The following is a 14,492-nucleotide window of genomic DNA, read 5'->3' as shown; positions in this document are numbered from 1 at the left end:
AAAAACCACATCTGAATGTCTCGCTCTGACACTCGCCTAACGGTAAGGAAGGAAGTGATGTTGTCTAGAACAAACCTGGACTGATTGCACCCTTCCTCCTCCGCTTTTTTGTCTCAGGAAATCTCTCATTTAGGGAGAAATTCGTAAAGCTCTCACAGGAGCTTGCTTGCTCCACAATGACATTGTAAAAAAGACACCTAAGAGAAAAGATCTCTTCAGCTCTGTGGAGGCAGTCTTGTGTAAATGTTTCCTCTTTTCCTTTCCTCTCTCATGGATATGGAAATTTTGACTGAGCTAGAATTTTGCGTGGGTTTATGTGTGTGTGTGTGTGCACGTGTGTTTGAAAGCAAACGAAGAGTGTTGTTTGGTGCTATTCAGGCGATATTGAGATTTGCAACACAGAATACACTGGAGAATCTATTTTGACACTTCTCTCACACATATCTGTTCTGATGTTGGCCTTATATTCAGCCATGATGGCAGGACTGAACGCTGGGGCACAGATGGCAGTAACTGTCTCATAAACTTGGAGCTCTTGAATATTTCAGCACACTAGGCAAAAGTGAGCTTTCTGCTCGGGTTCAGAAGATGCCAGCTGCTGCATGTGTGTGTAGAGAAACCTGCAACATTTACATTACACTTAAGTATGGGTGGCGCTGTTCTAACAAAAGAGCCTGTCCTTCATTCAGAGTCAGAGGCTCTCCATCCTAAACTAGACTATCCATCCTAAAACTGAAAAAACAAAAACAAATAAAGAAAAAAACCCCCACCTGTCAGGCATTGTAAGAGTACAAGTCAGGAACTTCAATTTTGGTTGAAAATGAGATTTTGTCATTTTTGTCTGTCAGCATCTGGTCAGGGCAGGATAAGAGGATCAAGAATATCCTCTTATAAAGTCAACAAATCACCACAATTTCAGAAGTCTTTTACAAGCTATTTGGCTGACCAGTAAAGAAGAGACCTTAACATCCATTTTTGTCAACTTAGGTGTTTAAAACTGTACTTTTTGAGACCAACGGCTCTCTGATTTTATGTAACCGGACAATACACATAAGACTACTGTATAAGAAAACATATAAATGGCACATAACTTAGCAAACATAATATTTGAACAAACTGTGTGATTGGTAAGATGTGGTGTGTTTAGTAACAGTCAGTCATCTCTTGTGAAAACTGCTATTCAACTAAAAGTGTACAAATTAACAAATGAATTTATAAACTCTTTTTACACAGAAGGAACATTCTGGCAGGATTTCTGTTGATAGGAAATTAGAAACACATTTGTGAAACTATTAAATAAATGAATAAATAAATGAAACATCGATGTGAACATGAGTCATGAAATGAAGTTTTCCCATTGGCTGTTGCACCAAGGCAAAGTTTGAGCCAGTAAGCTGATTTGGGGGTAAGTTTATTTAATGAATTTCCAGAAAACTAAGCAATATCTTCAAACATGACTGGATGAGGTAAATAAAAAAAAAACATCATAACAACAGCAAATATGCTTCTTAAATGGAGTGGGTAATTTGCGTGAAACTTTGTTAATTACTTTAATTACCTGGGTTAACCCCAGGGGGTGAAGAAACACCACTGGAATGTTCTTACGTTGCGTTCAAGTTTGGTGAACTTTGACACCAAACTGAATCCGTTGACCAATAGGAAACCGTCTTATTGATTATGAAACATCAAATACCACGTTAACCTTTTATTCGACTCTTCTCTCCTTGTTGAAGAAGGAGAAAATGTCTCTTGAACCGAATAATTTGCAGGAGTCCATGGTAAGATTTCGAAAAAAAAAGCCAAAACAAACTTTGTTCCTTTTTGAAAACAGAAAACAGCCATTGTGCTCGTCTTGTCAGTGCTAGCATGTTCCTAGCTTTCTAGCTCGGCAGCTATATTAGCTTAGCAACCAGCTAATAAACCCAGTAGTCTTCGTGTCACTAAACGGAGTGCACCTGATATTTTTAAGAGAAACACACGCTGTGTGTTATAGCCCGAATGTTGGCTAGGCTAGCGAGTTTTGACTTTTTGTTACTTGTGTGTAGCGTTAGCTCCAGCTGCAACAGTGTTCAATGCAGTTTAACTTAACAGACGAGTTTCTGTTTTGCGGCTAGGAGACATGTGGAAAGCATTCATGGATATAAATGGACCGGACCGGTATCTTTGCAAGGGACCAGCATCATGCTAGTGGATGGTAAGTTTAAGACACTCTTATAAAGCTACAGCTAATAGTTCGACTGTAAACAGAGTGACTCATTAAATGAAAGCCAGTGGTTAAAGCATAACCAGACACCTCTGACACGTGTTTGTTAAATTAATATGCCATTATTAAACTTATGGTGAGGAGGCGATTGTGAGGCTTAGCTAAACAACTCGGTGTTTAATGTTGTAACCAGTATACTAATTATTTAATGCGAACAGTTCCAATCTGTTTGATATTTGCAAGAAACTGGACCAAATCAGTGATGTGAGGAGGAAAAGTACCACTGGTGGGATTATGTCAACCAGAGCAAAGCTGGTAGACTGCGGGCCTGAGGACCAATTGCAGGATTAAGGCAAGTGGAAATACAACCACAACTGCACAGAAAATAGAGATGTAGAGAAGTCATATAGAAAATAGAAAAACAGCTAATGTGTGTGCCAAGCGGGATAGGCAGAATGCTGTATACAGTGTCTCTGTTACATCACTTAGCATGAAGAGTGATACAGTTGAGTTTCAAAATTTGGATTTTGGATTTTCATACTCACTTTTGTCTGTTAACTAGATGTTACCTAGCAGTGAAAGGGGTAGGAATTCTGTTTTATTCATGAGAAACAAACAAAAAAAAAAAACACAATAGGTCTTTTTAACAAAAGACCTTTTGACACATCACAGTAAAAAAAAGAAAGGGAAAAAAGAAAAACCACAGATGTAAATGATAAAGTTATTAATGTCTAAATTATATTTACTGCACCAGTTTCAGGCCTGTGGTGTTGTGATTGGCTCACTGTCACACTGGTGTACTTGGACACTTTAATACAACAACCAACTGTTAATGTTATCAGTAACACCTGTTGGAATGTTCACCGTGAAAAGGCCTGTAGAATGAAAAAGTAGTATCCATTGCATGGACTTTGTGCTAACAGTGGAATCAATCACATTTTAACAATGCACAGATGTTTTGTAGATTGACTGATGTGCACAATTCTACTTGTTTGTGACCACGCCAATTAAAGATAAGTGTATCAAATGACAATTTACTGCTCACCTAAACTAAAAACCCAAATGAGTGTTGACTGCAGAGGGAGTAAATGAGTGAGCAAGTGACTGAATTCAGACACAAGCTTATTTAAAACCTTATAAGCAAAACAAGATCAAAATTTTCTCTTTGACTGCTGTGTGTTTAGTTAATTTCTGTAAATGAAACCTATATTGTTTTCAGGCATGGATCATAACAGCTTTTAGATGTAATTTGTGCTGCCCTCAACAAACATGAACCAACATTCTTTCTAACATGACATAGAAAGTTTGACCTTAAGTTTTGCCTCTTAACTGCCACTACTATATATGTGAAAGGAAACACAAAGTCCACTAAGTTCAGATGTTTTGATGTGTGTTTGGTCATAAATGTGTCTTCACTACCCACACACTGTATTGTTCCCATAAATGAAGAGATATAGTACAAAAACAGGCATTTGGCTCTGGGTTCAAGCAGCTGCCTGGTGGGCAGGAGTCAGGTTAGGGGCTGCTTCCTCTCACATCCAGACAACAGGAACAAAGCGGCAGACAGCACTTTCCTCTTCAGCTGGGTTGTGTGCTACATGGCTGTCATATTTCATATATGGTGCGAACCACCTGATTGTTATATAACTTTCTCTAAATATTAAAGGTCTTTGGGTCTGAGTTTTACCATTTTTTGGTAAGTGTTAATCTTTTGATTTAAATGTCACTGTGAAGACAGTTCAAAGAATTTGACTAAGAATGAAATGAAGAGTGTTTAAGGATGTAATGGGGCAGTAAATGTAGCATAGAGTAAGATAAATCAAATAACAGTTATGAAATTCACCAAAGGTCTGTAAGAATAATTTTGAAATGGTAATAGCTAGACTCTCAAAACTTTCATCTGTTGATTGTGCAAACAGCTTTTGACACACATGTGGCCAAAAGCCTACATGCTATTTATAGACTAAAATAACAAAGCCAAACAGTCAGCATACAAGCAGTGATTCTTAAATCAAGTTAAGCTTAAGAGATGCAAGGTTTTCAAGGCCGCACATTTCCATTTGTTACACAGGAGCACTCAAGGCCAGTGAAGCTAGTTGCTAAATTGTCCCTGGAAATATCTGACAGGTTTTAATAACACACTTGAAACCACTTGGCGTAAATGTAAAAGTAATTGGGTGGGTCGCCAGATCAAAGTTCCTGCGTGTGATTATGAGGATGTGAAAGGGGGTCAGCTGTCTTGGTCTGCAGTTTGGACATGCGGTGTTCTGTGCAACTGACCAACACAAAGTCCATAATGAAAAGGTGCTTTATTTCACTTAGCTGAGAGGAGAACTGCAGTCCATTTATAATAGAAAGAGAAAGGGGCTCAATAATATTTTTGGCACCCTAACTTTAGTTTGACAAGGTCAAATCCAAGTCAGTCTAGAGTAAATTACAGTGGTTGGCTTTTCAAGTACAAAGTCATGCAGAGAGTTTTTCTCCAAGTTCTGTTTTTTTTTACTTTTAGTTTTGTGTTTCACTGTCCTGTTGTAGATTGTTTTCTTTGCCATCTTATCCATATAGGATATTCAGTTCCTGCTGAATATATTGTCTAAATGATTGTGCATAATAGCCAAGAGGGACTGGAGGATGTGTCTTCTTCAGTTTACAAGGAAATTTGTCTGCCCTTAATATTTGTAGTCAGGTGCATAATTCTCGGGGGGTGTGGGTGGATCCCCACTGAAATGAAGTAAATGCCCCACTTCATTAGGAGTGGAACAATAATCAATGCATTGCGATTTTCTCTTTAAGGTTCAGCATCGATGTTCACAACCTCTTAATGGGAATTCAGGAGGCTCAATAGCCAACTGTTCACCTATGTCTACTGGCCTCTTTACTACATTGCGATGAGGTCTGATTTTGCAGGAGGAGGAGACTGTCTAATGAGCTGACAAGTTTATTGACCAAAGATGATGAATATAATGTAATCAACATGAGCCATTCCACATTAAATGAGCTGAACCTGATCAGTGCATGTAGTGCCTCTGCCTAAAATACTGGTCTTTGTTCTGCCTACTGACAGTACCTTCACTCTGTTAAGGATACGCTATGATTCTACTTAAATATGAAATATCTATGTAAATTAACATTTGATTGTTAATAATGTTGTTGTAATTGTCGTCAGACTTATCTAGGGTTGCATGCACTTAGCGTTAATCAGTAGACTCTACTATCAGTGTAAATTGATGATTGGACCATGATTAGGAAATGAGACATTGAGTCATATAAAACATTAATGTCAACACGTGGCATTATAGAGCCCTCCTGATGCTGCATGTCAAAATATAGTGGTAAACTAGGGTGTAGTAATTCAGGCTCAATAATGTAGCTGTAAAAAGAAAAATAATAAGTGAAGATATCTGTCTGACCTTCAAATTAAAAGTGGGGCAGTTTTTTAATTTTATTCAAAGTACAGTAATTTGGTGTTTAACCATTGAGACCACCAAATACTATATGTGTGCTTTTTTAACTTAAGGTATATAATAGACATGAATTAGACTGACTTAATCCTTAGTTTGTATATATTTTTTTATCTCATAATTATATTTTTTTTCCCCATAGATTTCTATCAATCTTTGTAGAAGGATTTCCACATTCATTTTATTTTCCATTAATCAGAGATAAGAGGAACAAATTTTTTACATGAATTTTTGGAAATGACCTGTTTCCTGTTCCCTTATAGAACTGCTAAATGTACAATGTAATCATATATATTCTAATTTAAAAAAAAAAAAATTAAACTGCTTGTGGTCCTACCACATTTTGAGAAGTAGCCAAATGCAGCAAAAAAAGCATCAGTGAAAAGTTATAGTTAAAACAGTTGCACTACTCATGGCAGTATATTGGCAAATACTGAAATATACTTTACTCCCTGGACAGCTGTACATGTATATGAAATTGACTTTGCTCTGTGTCAATTCTAAATCTGGACTTGAATTTGAAAAAGCAATTTCTCCAAAGATCGGATGCAATTTACAAATGAATTTCCTTCACGCTCGACTGCTTCATAAAAGCATTTGTCCTGACTTCGATTGAACACAGTTGAATGATCCTATCCATATTCCCGACTTCTTTACAAGACAATGTTTTCCATTTTCTCACATACAGAAGTCTAAAATTTCCATGTTCTCAGGTGCAACAAGTGTTACTGATTGGGCCTTTTTTTGTGCGACCAACCTCTTGTTAGGTTACCATCTGGAACAAAATGACACTGGAAAGAGCTTGTGCTCTTTCAAGGATAAAGGGGATTCTATTGAGGTGGCAAAGCTTCACACTGCCACTTTTCACCAGTGGACAAAGTAAAATGATCACTATTGCATTTATATTAAGTTTTTCAACTGTATTCAAATAGAAGTACTTGCTGAATAGTAATAGAAAGAAAACTAATGAGTATATCGAAACCAATTATGGCAAATATATTTAGTCCATTTATAATATAAAGGAGATTTCTCTCAGATCAGTCTGAAGAATCTCTTTTACACTCTCTTTGCACCTTTTATCTATGTATGTAGGGCTGCAACTAACTCTTACTTTCATTGTTAATTAATCTATTGATTATTTTCTTGATCAATCATTTGATCTAAAAAATGTTATTTACCAGTGAAAAAATTATTCCATCATTGTCTTTGAATGACTTATTTGTCCAATCAACTGTCAAAACCCAAAGATAGTCAGCTGTTTATGAAATTATATAAGTTAAACAAAGGAGTAAAGTAAATGCTAATCCTCACTTTTGAGAAGCTGGAACCAAAGAATGTTATATTTGATAAGTTATTTAAAAGAAGAATCAATTATTAATACTCTTGCCTATTATTTTTCTATTTGTTTCAGCTCTTTTGCAGAGCTGAAATAATCTGTAAATCATTTTTGCTATTTTTATATATCACAATTTAAAGGCGTATGATGTGTACATGTATTAATCCTCAAAGCCCTTGTCAGTAATGAAGCTGTAAATGAAGCAACACTGTCCTGTTATAGTTTTGATATTCAAAAATGTACTTTTTCTTGGGATTTTACTGTACATGTAAGGTTCTCACATATGACCTCATGTTCCTGCCATTCACACCTCCAAAATGACTACATGTTATGATGTTTAAAAACTGCATTGATACGTTCTGGCATGATGTGTTCTAACCTTTGGTGCGATTGATTTATGCAAAGCTAAAGGTGAAGCCATTAGTTTCTGGTATGAGATCCCTCTGTGAGGCCGATTCTGAATTTATAAAATTTCAAGGAGCTCTGATAATTTAATTTGGAGTGCCCTTTTATAGGTTAGGTCACCTGCAGCGCGCCCTGCAAATTGAATAAAGAACAGTAATAGAAAACAGGATGTCAGGTGGGCTCCCTGCTTATAAAATCATTAACAACAGTGTGTCTTTTCTCATAAAGGAGCCCATTTATTCTGAGAAGGAAATGTTATGAAAGTGTAGGGAGCAACTCAATTTATTTTTCATTAGGAATTAACTCAGGAGAAACACTGAGAGGGTTAATAGCTGTATATGTACATCAGTAGTGTGAACTAATAGGTTTGAGAGGAGCCCGTTCAAAAGACTGCTTATGTATTTAAATAATGCTCTCTCTGTGTGCCTTTTTAGTGAGTTGATGTCACTGCATAGTATTAATGATTTAGAGCATGTGAAGTACTTTATTTATGATTTGTTAATTGTTTACATGTCAACTCTTAATTCAGAAAATTATCATCAGAAAATATTGGCTTTCTCTGAGATTTCCTTTTAAATTCTAGGTCTATATATTCATCTTCATTGTAAAAAAGGAGGCTAAGTGACAGAAGCAGACTGCACCCCCTACACTGGTCTCATGCTGATGGCTTTGTTTGGGTCATATCAGAATAATGCAGCAGCTAGGTCAAATCCTCTCCGTCCTTAGCAGACTTCCACAGAGCTCCTCTCAGCATGACTCGGGCCATGTACCGCAGGAGGTAGAAAACCCTGCCTAATCCCTTCAATGCTTTTGCAAATATCTATATTTCCTCACTGAGGAGATCTGAAGATTACTGCTACAGCCCATGTATCTGTGGACAATGAGTTATTATTGTACCCACATGGTGGTTTTTCATAGGACCAGCAATCTGTTTTATGGCTCAAGCAGCTTTTCTGGCCATGGATCTTGGGAATACAGTATGCGTTATGGCAGCTGCAAAACCCGACATGTTTCTTGTTCCTATTTTGGGTCTACAGGTAAATGTTACCTGTTGTTGCCCAAACACCAAGAGCAACATTTTCTTTTTAGTTTGGAGTATTTTGTTCTGTGCTGTTTAAATGAAATATTAAAGCAAAAAGTTTGGTATCTATTCTGTGTCAGTAGAGAAGCTTTGTTTTGGGAATAGTATTTTGGCAAAGTTATGACATTTTACAAAGCTGTTGTGAGCTGAAAGTTGACAGTGAGTGAGAGCAGCAGTGTGCTCCTGCTCTGAACAGTTTTGAACCCTCAGGCAAGACATTTAGTTTGTATGGAAAGCAGACCACTTGTTGCCTGGCACTGCTGCATTAATTTTGCCACATATTGCTGGTGTTGGGTGAAACCTCCAATTTACAGCCCAGTAAACATTTGGGCCCAACAAATATAAATAGTTTAGAATTTAAAACATTTCTTTGAACCAACATTTATTAAGAAATATGTTTGATAAGGATCTCTTGACATAACATTTGACATTTGGAAAAATAAACTTGTCAGTGCTCTGTGCTGGACAGACATATGGGTGACATGTGTGGGGATATATCTGCAAAAAGCGAACACTGTTAATATAAGTTAATAGAATATTGCCTTTCTGGCTTCTCAAATGAGAGGATTTGATGCTTTTCTTTTTTATATATGATAGTAAACTGAGTGTCTTTAGGTTTTTGGGTGATTGGTTGAATTAAACAATCTCAATACATCTTCTTGGGCTTTTATTATAGTGGGCACGTTTTACTGTTTTCTAACGTAAGAGAGAATAATTGCCAGACTAATCAATAATGAAAGTGATTTAGTTTCAGCCTTGAAAAAAAAAAATAATGAACTGGAGTTATAAGGTTTTCACCTGACCCAGTGGTAGGGTGGTCTCATCCATTTACTTTATTTACATGGTTAGCACAGCCAAACTGAAGGGTTCATACATAATGCCTGGCTTTATTCCCCTGCTTCTGCAGATGCAGCCTTCATTTGGAAAAAGTAAAATGGCATAAAAATAGACAGATGTTTTATGTGCTGTCATCTGCATACATTCATGACATTGAGTGCAACTGAACCTACTATTCCCCTGTGTTTACGTGTGTGTTGATCAGTGTATTCTGCGATGTAAGATATGATTATAATGTGGGATTGAACACTGAGTATGCACATAAGGGTTATTCATGCAGGTTGTGTATTAATTAGTATAGTGCCTCTCTGGTGTGTTTCATTAGGGGCTGGGCGTTTGAAGTGTTTCTTTACCAGCAGAGGATGCTCATGGCATTACAGCCAACTCTGAAGAAGAGGAGCCTCTCTTCCTTTTTCCCTGGAAGTTCACCCACCAGGGAGGCTCTGCTAATAAGTTCCCTGGGCTAAACCCAACGTGTTTTCAGCCTCATTCCCTGTAATATAGAGAGAACTAAAGACACATTTGGTCTTGGAGACATTTAACTAGAGCTCTTAACAGTTATACAAAATATTCTGCTGCATAGTTTTGGACGTTAAAAATTGAGTATTTATATCATGAAAAAAAATGTACAAAGCAAAAATTTCAAACTTCATCCTTGCCTCTTGCAGTTCTTATGTTCACTTTCCTCACCACTTCACAGCAGTGAATAAGGATTAAACAAATTGCCTCAGTGAGGGCTGGGTCATTACTGTTCATATTTTCACAGCCTAAATCTGAAATGGAAATGAGAGGCAATTATAACAGTTTTTAATATCACCATTATTACATGGTGACCCTTCATTTCACACAGTTTGGGCACTTTGGTTAAAGCAGGGGTGTTGAAAGTCACATAGACCTTTATTTTTCTTTCTGTCTGAAAGAGAGGGACTTGTCTTTGCTTTGACCTCTCAGAGGAGTGCTTTGTATGCTCACTTTACTACGATTTTTTCTTCCTTTTTCGGCTGTGTCAGGGTGTCTGACTGTCCAGGAACAGTCACCCAGTCTGCCCTGCTGACACTGGAGGGCTTTTACGGGCTTCTATGATTTCTTGGGGGGAATCACAATCTTAAGTGTCCACTACAGCTGCTGAAAAGCTGCTGACAGCTGTCATTAATGTGATTTCTTCTTTGCTGAGAGAAAGAACTTGACACTTTACCACAAATTTCATTTGAATATAACAGTAATAGTTTTAGTCTCCAAGAATTGAGACTCCTGTCCTGATGATATATGCTGATACTATTGTCAAGAAATAAATACGTCAAGAAAAAACATAACTGAAGAATGCATCAATATATATTAATTTGAGTCAGTTTTAAAGGACAAAATGTCACTGCCTGCAGCTTCTCAAATGTTTCCTTGTTTTCTTAATCTGATGTGATTGAAAACTGAATATCTTCTCATTTTGGGCTGGGTCAGACAAACAAGACATCTGAACATTTTAACTTAATTAAAATAAAATTAATGAATTAAAATTCTGATAGACATTTTTCACTATTTTCTATTTTCACTATTAAAGACCTAATGACTAATCAAGGAAATAATCATTCAGATCAACTAATAATGAAAATACTCAGTAGTTGCAGCCTTGTTGAAATAGGAGCCCGTCTCCAGGGGTCCAAGTCCAGGGGTCTCATTCTCAAATCACCATCTTAATTTCTTTTCTGAAATCACAGTGAACCTGTTTTTCTTTCTACTGATATTATGAAGCCTTTGTCCATCTCCCTTTGTTCACCTTTTCCACTTCAGTACATTTCTCTGAGAATGATGCTTGTTGACACATATTTGGACAGGGGAAGAACCTCTTCTATCAGTGAAAAGTGTCCACATGCCTGTGAAGTTATCACCTCCAACAGATCAAAGACCATTGGCACATTATTTATGCATTGCTGAAAGGCAAGGTATTCAGTTGAAGTCAGGCAGCAAAGCATAGCTGCCCCTCACTCTGAAGTAATGACTTCCTCTTGATTTAGTGCTCCCAGTCAAATGCAGGGGCTCCACTTTGTGCTCTTTTACATTGTTCCCTGTAAAATGCCACAATATGAGACATGACTACTTATGAGTATCCATAAATAGTATTGTATATTCTTTTTCAAAAATGCCGTAATGAACTATCTTTGCATAGTTGTGTCATAACAGTATTTGTCAGACCATATTTTATGGCTGTGCTAATAGAAAATAGTCTTCAATATTATTATGATGTTAACCCTACAAAATTGTTACAGAAATAACTCTCCCATATTGAGTTAATTTTACAGGACATCAGACAAAATTAATAGTGACACAAATACACAAGCCTGACTTTGAGGTTATGTTCCGCGGACTGTGATGATCCTCAAAAAACATTGTTTTATAGAGGTAACGCAGTGGTGAGCCCGAGGCTACTCTTTTGCCTCTTCTTACTCTCAGGCCTAAGGCAACAACTTTGGTTTGTACTTTTCAACAGCTTCCAATATCAGCTGAGAGATATATGTACCCTCAGCCTTCATTTATTGATTAGCCTCACTCTAACATTAAGACTCCTAAAGTTATGGCTAATGCTGATGTCAGGTTTGACTCATGTTGTGTAGGAATTAGGAGAGCAGCGTGGTCTTGCATACTGTTTTGCTTACCTCAGCAGTTAGAGCTGATAATGAAGCAGCATTAAAGGATCTGTGCCACTTTAAACAAATGTTTCTGGTGACCAGTGGAAGCAGATTTAAGCAACTTGCTCACTAAGGACTATTTTCACTCAAAGGTCATGCAGGATAAGTGGAGAGGAGGAGGTACACCTCGTCACTTTTTGAAGGACTAAGTGTTCTGCTGTGAAATAGACCACTGGGAGACTCAAATGACTCAAAAGGCTATATCAGCGAGCACTTGTGGTCTGCGTTATTTATTTATTAATTTGAGGCCTGTCTACTGACACATCTGAGTGGTCTAATTGCTGCGAATTGACACCGGTTACTGTCCATAATGGGACCTTGGGAGTCTTTCCTAACCGCAGTTCATTCAGCTGCCCCTCGCTGCAACTTAACTGCTCTTAAAATGTCTGATTGCAACACGGGAGCTGTGGGGCGAGACAGGATTATCAGTCTTTGTTGTGTGACTGTGTCTATTATCCTGACCTCTATTCACAGTGGGCCCTTAGGAGTGTCGCTTCCAGCCACACAGCAAACTACCCCATCCCCGACACACAACAAGTGAACGAGAGATCTCCCCCCCGTCCCAATGCACTAGACACTTACAGCTCCAACACTGGGCAAAGCACTCCACTGCAGGTAAGGCTATCAAATCCCTATTGATTTAATAAAGATAAATTGGAGGCACTTCCTTATAATGTTATTGCAGCAGATGCGATTGCGATTGATTGTTTGTGTTGACTGGTGATATTGTCACCAAGCTGGTTGACGACTGTTAGTTTAGGAAGTTCGTTACTACTGAAGAGGTTTTCAATAGGAAGATAAAATGCTGCCAGGACGTTTTGACTACTCTCACTGTGTCGTTGAATGTGATGGTGTTGAAAGTATGTAAGCTCTGTATACGTGTGTGTGTGAGGAATGGGCACCCAGACATTAGAATATTTCCTGAAAAAATAAAATAAATAATAATAATAATAATAATAATTTTAAAAAGCTAGCCTTTAAAGTGTTTTTATGATATTAATATTTGATATTTCTCTTACATTCTGTTTCCTATTAGGCTAATTTAAAAAAATCAAACTATCAATTCGAACTTTTTCTTTGGGGGATATTTGTTGAAACATTTCCAAACAAATTTCTACTAAATGTTGTAATGTTTTAATTATAACGGAGGAATTTTAAAGGAACTGTTTAGATATTTTTGTGTTTGTGATAAACAGCTTGATAAATTTGAACAGCTTTTGCTAGTTAATTTGTTATTATAATCTATGACCAACATTTAATTCGACATCTGAAGATAGGGTTTAATACTGATGGCAAAAAAATAATAATGTTGATGGAGTACCTTACCTGGAGTGGACATTTATCAATGAAAATCCTGCATCAAGAATGCAACTTTATCCCTTTATAATAACATACAATTTGATTTTTGTGTGGCCCTTTTTAGCTACATTTAATGTAGTTATTTTCCTGAATGAAAATCAGGTTGCCATGCAGAAAAAGGTCCAAAGCGTATTCTCTTTGTGCCACTGACAAACAGCAAGAATAGTGATGAACAATGCCAGAGGACACAAATAAGGATCCTCTCTGCTGCTCCCAGAGGTTTGTGGATTGAGGTCTGGCACAACACAGCACACACAGGCGTAAGCTTTGGAATCCAGTTCCATAAATACATACCCATTAAAGCACAACTGATTAATTCATCGTGTTTATTTTCATGGTGGATGTCATGTAGCCTATATATATATATATAAACTCCCTGTAATCATAAAGATGTCAAGGCACCAAAAGTTTTGAGGGCTTCTGAGGCATATTTTAAGGATTAAGTTTGACCTAAAACCTAAATACACACATGATGAATGAAGGATGGAGAGAGACAATGGATTTTTTTCTCTTCTTTTTCTTTTAGTATTCGCATAGTCGATTGAAATGCCTATGCTGTCATGGCAGGTTAAGAAGAGGAAAGGGCATTGAAGTTAACATCATCATTCATTAAGCCTTTATAAAAACCAAATATGGCATTGCTTTGGTTTTTCCCTGAGCCTATTCTTTCAGAAAAACTGTACGAGCATATTCTTCTCCATCTGTCTTGAGAACTTTCAACCACAGCAAAGTGTGAATTCAATTTATTTCTGTGTGCCCTGATTCACCACAAATTGCTTAATGGTTTGAAACTCACTCCTGACAGCACCATTAGAGAGTTGTACAGAGATAATTTCCAGTGAGGGCCATTAGAGATGTTTTGTACTTTATGCATTTTTTTTTTTTTTTTTTTTTTTTTTTACTGAAGAGTATTGAAATGGGGTCATCCTGTGAATGTGCTCTGTTGGACAAAAGTGGAAAAGAAAATATAAACCAATTTAAACCAGAATACTAATTACGGAAACCACAGATTTTCAGAAACCCAAAGAAAAAAAGCTTAGTTCTTAAGATGAAGGCCCAATAAACAGACCAAACAGGGGCATCTGGAGGGCATGTTTCTGTCTCATATATACATACCGTCATTAGACAG

The 14,492-nt window shown here is 37.1% G+C and overlaps 1 long non-coding RNA gene across 1 annotated transcript; it reads left to right on the top strand.

The window, feature by feature from the left end:
* The first annotated feature begins 1,659 nt into the window (after positions 1 to 1,659).
* Positions 1,660 to 2,549, top strand: LOC108881267 (uncharacterized). Its single transcript, XR_001960603.2, has 3 exons — positions 1,660 to 1,778; positions 2,115 to 2,194; positions 2,447 to 2,549. It is a non-coding gene; the product is annotated as an uncharacterized LOC108881267 (long non-coding RNA).
* Positions 2,550 to 14,492: the final 11,943 nt, after the last annotated feature.

The sequence above is a fragment of the Lates calcarifer genome, linkage group LG17 (assembly GCF_001640805.2).
Source record: "Lates calcarifer isolate ASB-BC8 linkage group LG17, TLL_Latcal_v3, whole genome shotgun sequence".
In the NCBI taxonomy this organism is placed as follows: domain Eukaryota; kingdom Metazoa; phylum Chordata; class Actinopteri; family Centropomidae; genus Lates; species Lates calcarifer.
Note: the sequence above shows the minus strand (reverse complement) of the source record. Positions and strands in the feature narration are given on the sequence as shown.